Below are 7,560 nucleotides of genomic sequence, written 5' to 3'. Positions count from 1 at the left end.
GCCGAGCTGGCTAGTTGGGCGCGCTCCCTGCCCTCTCTCTGTTTGGATGACGACCGAGCCCCAGCTTCCCATCACTGACAGCTCGGGCCCGCTTGGTAGCGTCCCATACCTCTTTTCCTTCTTCTTCCCCACGACGCGTGGTTGCCCGGGACTCTCACCGGTTCGGCATTGATCCGTTTTCTGTGGGATTTCCTGCCGATTTCGTCGAGCCGAGCCCTATAAAGTCTTGTGCTCCCTCTTTTGACCCCCCTTTTCCCTATCTACTCAACGCACAGCCGCCCTAGCCGCTGCAACGCCGAAGCTTGGATCTCGCCGAGGCCAAGCGTTTCTGCCACCGCGGCAAGCCCTCCCCGCTCTCTCCCGGCTCGCGATAAGGCCCTAGGTGAGTTCGGCATGAGCTCCTCCTCCGCCCGGTGTATTCCTTTTGCTTTCTAGTGCTTGGATTTACGAAAACAATGAACTCTGGCAAGCTTCCCTGGATTCCGGCCATGCCGCCCCGCCGGAATCACTGTAGCCGGCCGGCGCTCTCTCCCTTCCCTTTCCGATCTAATTTGTGCCATCGATCTCAGATCCAGCGGCTCAAATCGGCTGATACCCTTTCGGCCTGCAATTTTTTTAAAGAGCCCCTCAATTTTTCATATATAGAACGCGCCGTCCTTAGCACTTTTATAAAATACGCAACCTGACTTTGAAAGCGTAATCTACTTCGGGTTACTTCAAAATGCGCTTTCTGGTATTTACAAAACTGCCACTGAATTTGTTTCGGCCATAAAATATTCATTTTGACTCCAAATTGACCCGGTCAAATTGCGTTGGACTCGTAATTATGAGCTCTACATGATAGAAGTATTATTCTACTGTTTTAAAACTTTTTATTTTCGAAGTAGCATTTAATTAATTATTTATCTATAGGAAATCTTAGAAAATTCATATCTTCTCCGTTTCAACTCCGATTTTCGTGATCTTTACGTCTATAAAATCGTAGCGATGCGTAGAGTCATTTTATAAACTTTTCATACTGTTTTTATATGATTGGTGTACTGTTCTAATTGTAGTTTTGTTTGCTCCGTGTATGTTTTCCTTCGATTGTTTGTGTGATTGATGATTGGAGTTTAGACGGTGAGCAATTTGTGGTGATCAAGAGTGCTTCAGTGATCAAGATCAGAACCTTGGTAACTAGAAAGACCAGCAGGATCAACAAGAGCATTTGGATTAAGGCAAGTATATCATTTGGATTTTATTTCTGTGACCATGATTCTGTGACTAGAGTAATGTTAAGTAATAAATGATAAGAATGACTTTTTAGACACTTGATGATTTATCTGTAAGTGATAACCGGGACAACAGTGCAACCATGAGGGCTATAATGGCTCTGGCTTTAGTTAAGTATGAGTAACTTTTCTAGCTCGTTAGCGGTTACCCGTTGTGGCGCAATTGGGGAATAGCAGACCGTGGATTCCTGCGGGTGAATCACATAGACTGACTAATGAAACCAAGCGGCCCTAACTTGTTAGACGAACCTTTGAAAGACTTCATAGTGATCCCTGCTGACCTCCTTAGGAAGGGGGTTAAGAGACTAGCTACCTCGGGCGAAAGGGTAAATCATGACTCATAGGTAAAGATGTACAACCTCTGTAGAGTGTAAAACTGGTATACTAGCTGTGCTCACGGTCATGAGCGGCCTTGGGGATTCTTGCATCGACGATGATGATTCTTGTGTGTTAAATATGCCCATTACTTATTATTTAATGCTCTACATTATTTATGTCACATTGATCATGAGATTGTGGGAGCTATACAATCTAGTTGCTATACTTGTTGAGTTCGACATGGACTCACTCTTGCTATTTCTCCCAAACCTCAGGAGAAGTTTAGGCTTGTGATCAACCAGTCAGTTGGATTCTGTAGAGTGAAGTTAATACCCGAAGTTGGAGTTATCTATCCGCTGTTTGATACTAAAGGTTATCTCTTTTATACTAAGTACGTTATATATTTATGCATTGTCTTTTGATATTACCTCTTATTTGTAGCTATATGTGAGATTTGACTTCTAAAACTCACATATGGTGCATATCTGGTTTTGTCCTTAAAATCGGGTATTACATTTATTAGAATAATGTCCTTCTGACTCTAAAGCCCAGGAAACAACATCTGAATCCTGACTCTCCAAATTGAACTCTTGTAAAGAATCAGTTAGGTCTATCCAACTGTTATACTCTTCTATAGTTAAGGAACGTCTGAAATCCATAGCCCACTCTCCCTCATCCCAACATTCAGACACAGAACAGTGAGGGGCTCTCACCATTTTGAAAAGGTGTTCATGACTAATAGCTAAAGGGACATCCCTAGCCCAGCAATCTTTCTAGAATTTGCAATGATTACCATTTCTTACTTTGAACATAGCCCCCATTTATAAAGGTGTTTCACTTTATGTAGGCCTTGCCAAAATTGGGACACTCCTTTTGTCTTAGATTCAAAGAAACCCCTTCACCCATATATTTGGCTTTGACAATTTTGAAGCAGAGTTCCTCAGGTTCCTAAAAGATCTTCTAGATCCACTTAACTAATAAGCAATCATTCATAATTCTGCTATTTATGATCCCCAAACCCCCTTGGTCTTTTGGTCTACACACCATTTCCTATTTTGCCATATGGTATTTAAACTTGTCCTCAGCCCATTGCTATAAGAACTTAGCCCTAATGCTGTCCATTTTCTTATGTACCCCATCCGCGAGCCAATAAAAACCCATACAATATAGAGGGATGCTGCTTAAGTAGGAATTGGTGAGAATCTGTTTCCCACCAGATGTAAGAAATTTTCCTTTCCATGGATCAAGTTTAGTAATCATCTTTTGTGGTACAAAATTGAAAGCCCCCATGGCTAATGATCACTGATTGGAATTCCTAAATATTTCATAGGAAGCTCCCCAAGGACACAATTCAGCATGGTAGCCACTTCTTCTTTCTCTCCCTGTTATTTTGAGATATTAAACAATGGCTAATGCTTACATCTTCTAAGATTCTATCCTGTGTGAGAACACGGGTTAGAGGACTTATTTATATTTATTATATATTACACAGTTCAACTGTAAAGAGAGACATCTAGCAAGCCATATATTAAACAAAGGAAGAAAATAAAACACATAACCATAGAATCAAATTAATGTTACATTATTTTCAGGTCAATGTTCCATGATTACCCGTGCCACACAACGATCTCTCTCACTCATGCTAATGACAATTCTGCACATTTGTGTAAATCTAGATTCAAATAAAAGTTAAATATGTGAAGTATTTTTATTAGTTAATATATATTAAATAAAAAGTATTCTATTTCTCAAGTATCTCAATGTTAGCCCATGTGGGAGCACGGATTGATGGACTAGTATATCAAATTGAAGGTTAGATGTTTATTATGACTGCTATATGAGAATTTCTAAGATTTTATCTCTTTTTAGCACATCTGGTGCGAATTAATATGGAGCCTATGTTGGAGCATCTAATTAGTACACGTAAGATTAGATTGTTGATGAAAGATCAAATGGGTATCAAGTTGAGGAGGCAGTCTGCCAAAAAACGATGTATTGGAGAGGAGAAGATACTCCAGCATTCTAAGGTTGGAGCGAGAACAGAGTTGGCAGTGTGTCGGAGGAAAAATGATTGTCAGAGAGGTCGAGACGATGCCTGTCAAAATCTTCAAACAGAGCAAGGAGCGCCAAGAACTCTGGGCCGGGACAGTATGGTTAGGCCCCATGAGGAAATCGGCGCTAAGGTCAAGAGGTACTCCAGTCCAAATACTGGAGAGAAAGCAATGGATGACTTACCTAACCGGCAAAACCAAAGCTGATGAAGAATCCTAAATCGTGGGGGCAGTGGAGATCAACCTTGCTTCATGACATGACCACCTTGGCTGCATGCTACAAGTGACGCCTGTCCACACGTTGCAGCCATCATTCATTGATGACCGTAGCCGCCATGAGTCGAGGGGGCCGAAAGAGTCGTCATAAGTTTCTTCAAGGACAGCCGCGCACAGGGCGTCCCACTCATGCAAACAGTGCAGCTCTCCATCCTGATACTATATTATGGTCATCATGCATGTTTGAGCTGAACCTGTCGTGCATTCATGGATGACGATTATTGAGGAGTACAAGTCACTGATTTTCGTGAGAATTTCTAATATTTAGAGGGTGTTTAGTTCCAAAAAAATGTAAAATACAAAATGCCAACTACTTTGGAACGATGGAATGCAAAATGCCAAAATTTTCAGGGTTATGTTTTCATCCAAAATTCAGAATTTATTGGCCTCATGAGAACCTCTTGAGGCTCTTTTAGGTTTTTTTCCCCTCTTGAGGCCAAAATACGAAATGAAGAATAACCACCTTTTTGCTAAAATTTTTGCATGTTTTTAGTTTTATTATGCAAAATAATAGACTAAAACCCAGAATTTTTTGGAATAATAGGGGAACTAAACACCGCCTTATCTTTTTTCCCTAGCGGGTATCATGAAGTTTAACATGAAAGCTCCATTAGTCACCTCGAGTTAGAATTTCTTAGACTTATCTTATTTTAGTGTGACATGTATTTAGTTGAAACTTAAGCTTAAGTTATATGCTTATACAAGATCTTATTGCATCCATTTTTTTGACATCATGGATCTATATTTTAGCTTTCAAATTTTAATCTATTTGTTATGATTTTGTATCCAAACGTTAAGTTGAAACTCTATTAATTATTGCATCTTAAAATAATGGCACATGAATAGTCATCTCAGCTTGCACCACAACTCTCAAAGATGTTAAATTTCTTATATGAAATAATTATATGTGTAGTACAATTGTTTTATAAAATATATAGCGCTTAAACTTAAATGGCTAATATTCAAATGAAACATTTTTGTCAAATGTATAAAGTTATTTAAGACAACAACTTAAAAAAATTATTATCATTGAGTATTAATATAATTTAGAATGAAATTGTTGGTTTTATTGGTTCTTTTGTACTAATATATACATGTTTATTTGGTTTACATGGTGGTACATAGCATTATGTCTACTTTTAACGATTGTAGACTGTGTAATTTAGAAATATATATAAGCACTTTATTGATATCGAATTAGTTCCATAATAGTTTAATGTATATACATGTAGCTAATAATTAAATGGCTTTACATCATAATATCTTTCTCAATAGCAATGCAGTTAGTTTCCAAAAATATTAGGGTGTGACTTTAAATTATCTTGCATAATATTGGAGTTGTCTACTTTATTAGATACAAAATTAGGAGTTGTTTGGAAGTTTCCATCATAATGACATAGGTGGGGTAATTTAGATGCCAATTTAGGAGGTTACTTATTATATATATTAATATTATAGTAGTAGAGGGGTAATTCTTTATAAATCAGGATATATCCAATGGTTTTTATTTGTGATGGCGATTAGAGTTGCATAATGTATATGCAAAATTATGACTTATTTGGAAGTAGCTTTCATAGTGACATAGGTGGACAATTTAGATGCTAATTTAGGCATTTATTTTGAATTTTCTTTTATAATAGCAAAAGTGGGTAATTTAAATACAAATTTAGAGGGGTTATTTTTAATCATGTTTCATAATAAGGATGACAACAGAGCAGATTCAGATCGGGTGGAGTGTTAGGATACCCAAAACCAAAACCAAAACCCGAATCTAAAACTTGAATTCATCCCGAATACCAGTTTGGGTGAAAATCTATCCCGAAACCGAAACCCACGGATCTCGAAACCCAACGGATTATCCAAAACCCAATACTGGTTAACCTCCGCACTCCGAGATACCCGCGTGTTTCCCACCCACATGTACCGAGCCGCCGCCATGGGCACCAGAGAAGATATGGCCACTAGATTTGAGGCCATATGCCGATGTGGCCACTTGGATTTGACGCCATGGCCGAGAGAGGGAGAGAGCAAGCACAGCGAGTGGGGAGCGGATGAGTGTTCGTGCACCATCGGGTGGGTGGGATGGATGGCCAGGTGAGAAATTGAAGGTTATATAGCTAAGGTTGCTAATGCGCCACTAGTGAGCTAAATTGATTGGGCCCTAATGGTGATCTGTGGGTGAAATAAAAAATCCGCCTTATACCCGTGAGATTTCGGCTATCCGAACCCGAAAATCCGTGGGAAAAAACCAGGCTCCAAAACCATACATCGCAGATCCAAAATCATAATGGCATGGTGGGCAATTTGGATGCAAAATTGGAGGCTAGTTTATCATATATTTTATAAAGGTAGAGGTGGGTATAGTTTTTTTTATAAATCAGAATAGATCTAAATTATTTAGGATGGTAATTAGAATCTATCAAATTGAAGGTTATTAGATGTTCCTAATTATTGTCATGTCTAGTAAGGATTAACGCGAAGCTTCCTTTAGGGCACCTTAGTAATAGTAAGCTAGATTGTTGAGGGAATGTGTACGCTGTACTAGATCGGTATCAAGCTGAGGAGGCATCAGTCTGCAAAAAAAAAAAGAAAAAAAAGGAGAGGAAATTGACACTAAGGCCAAGGTACTCCAAATACTGGAGAGCAATAGAAGCACTCATCGGACGTTCAAATCAAAGCTGGTGAATCATAAATCGTGAGGCAGTGGAGATCAACGTTGCTTGATGACATGGCCACCTTGGCTGCATGCTACAAGTGACACGTACCTGTCCAGTTGCAGCAATTGGTTCATGTCCTAACTAGCGGCCATGAGTGGATCGAGGCGGCCGAAATCTTCCTTGCTTCAAGTAAGGCCAGCCGACAGCCGTCATGTCATTAATAATGACCTAGGTAGATACTGAGTTCTAGAATTTTTGCTCTCTATGTTTTCAAGATTCACCGTCACATCGAATCTTGCGACACATATATGGAGCATTAAATATATATGAAAATAAAAATTAATTACACAGTTTATCTGTAAATCGCAAGACGAAGCTTTTGATCATAGTTAGTTTATGATTGGAGAATATTTGTTAAATAAAAACAAAAGTGCTATAATAGCAAAATTCAAAAATTTTTTGGAACTAAACAAGACCCAGTATTAATATCATTTCACGTGCAGCACGCTTATCCATATTTGAAAAGAGGAGCACAAGAGATGAGAGAGCACTATAGAATAGAGGTATGTTGGTACTTTGCCTAGTGTCTTGGTAGCCATATATCCACTATGTGAAAAAAGCACAATACAGACGCGCATTTATTAACATCAGAGACGCGCCAACGAGCGTCTCTGGTAATACGTCTGTAGTAAGATCAAATTACAGACGCGTCCGGAGCGCGTCTGTGATAGTCACTATTAGAGACCCTCTTTACCAAAGCCCGCCTGTGAAATCAATTTCTTCAGACACGCGTAGAGGAAGTAATAAAGACGCGCATAAATCTAGCGTCTGTGCTACTAGATCACTACTGACGCGCATTTCCGATGCACCTGTGTGAAGCAAGAGCTTCTTACAGACGAGTTTTCACGTACACGCGTCGGTAACAAATGCTTGGAACAGACACGCGAATTCAGCCGGCGCTGTAGTATAGACGTCGTGTGAATATCA

Source organism: Sorghum bicolor, chromosome 5 (genome assembly GCF_000003195.3).
Source record: "Sorghum bicolor cultivar BTx623 chromosome 5, Sorghum_bicolor_NCBIv3, whole genome shotgun sequence".
In the NCBI taxonomy this organism is placed as follows: domain Eukaryota; kingdom Viridiplantae; phylum Streptophyta; class Magnoliopsida; order Poales; family Poaceae; genus Sorghum; species Sorghum bicolor.
This window is presented reverse-complemented; position numbering follows the sequence as displayed.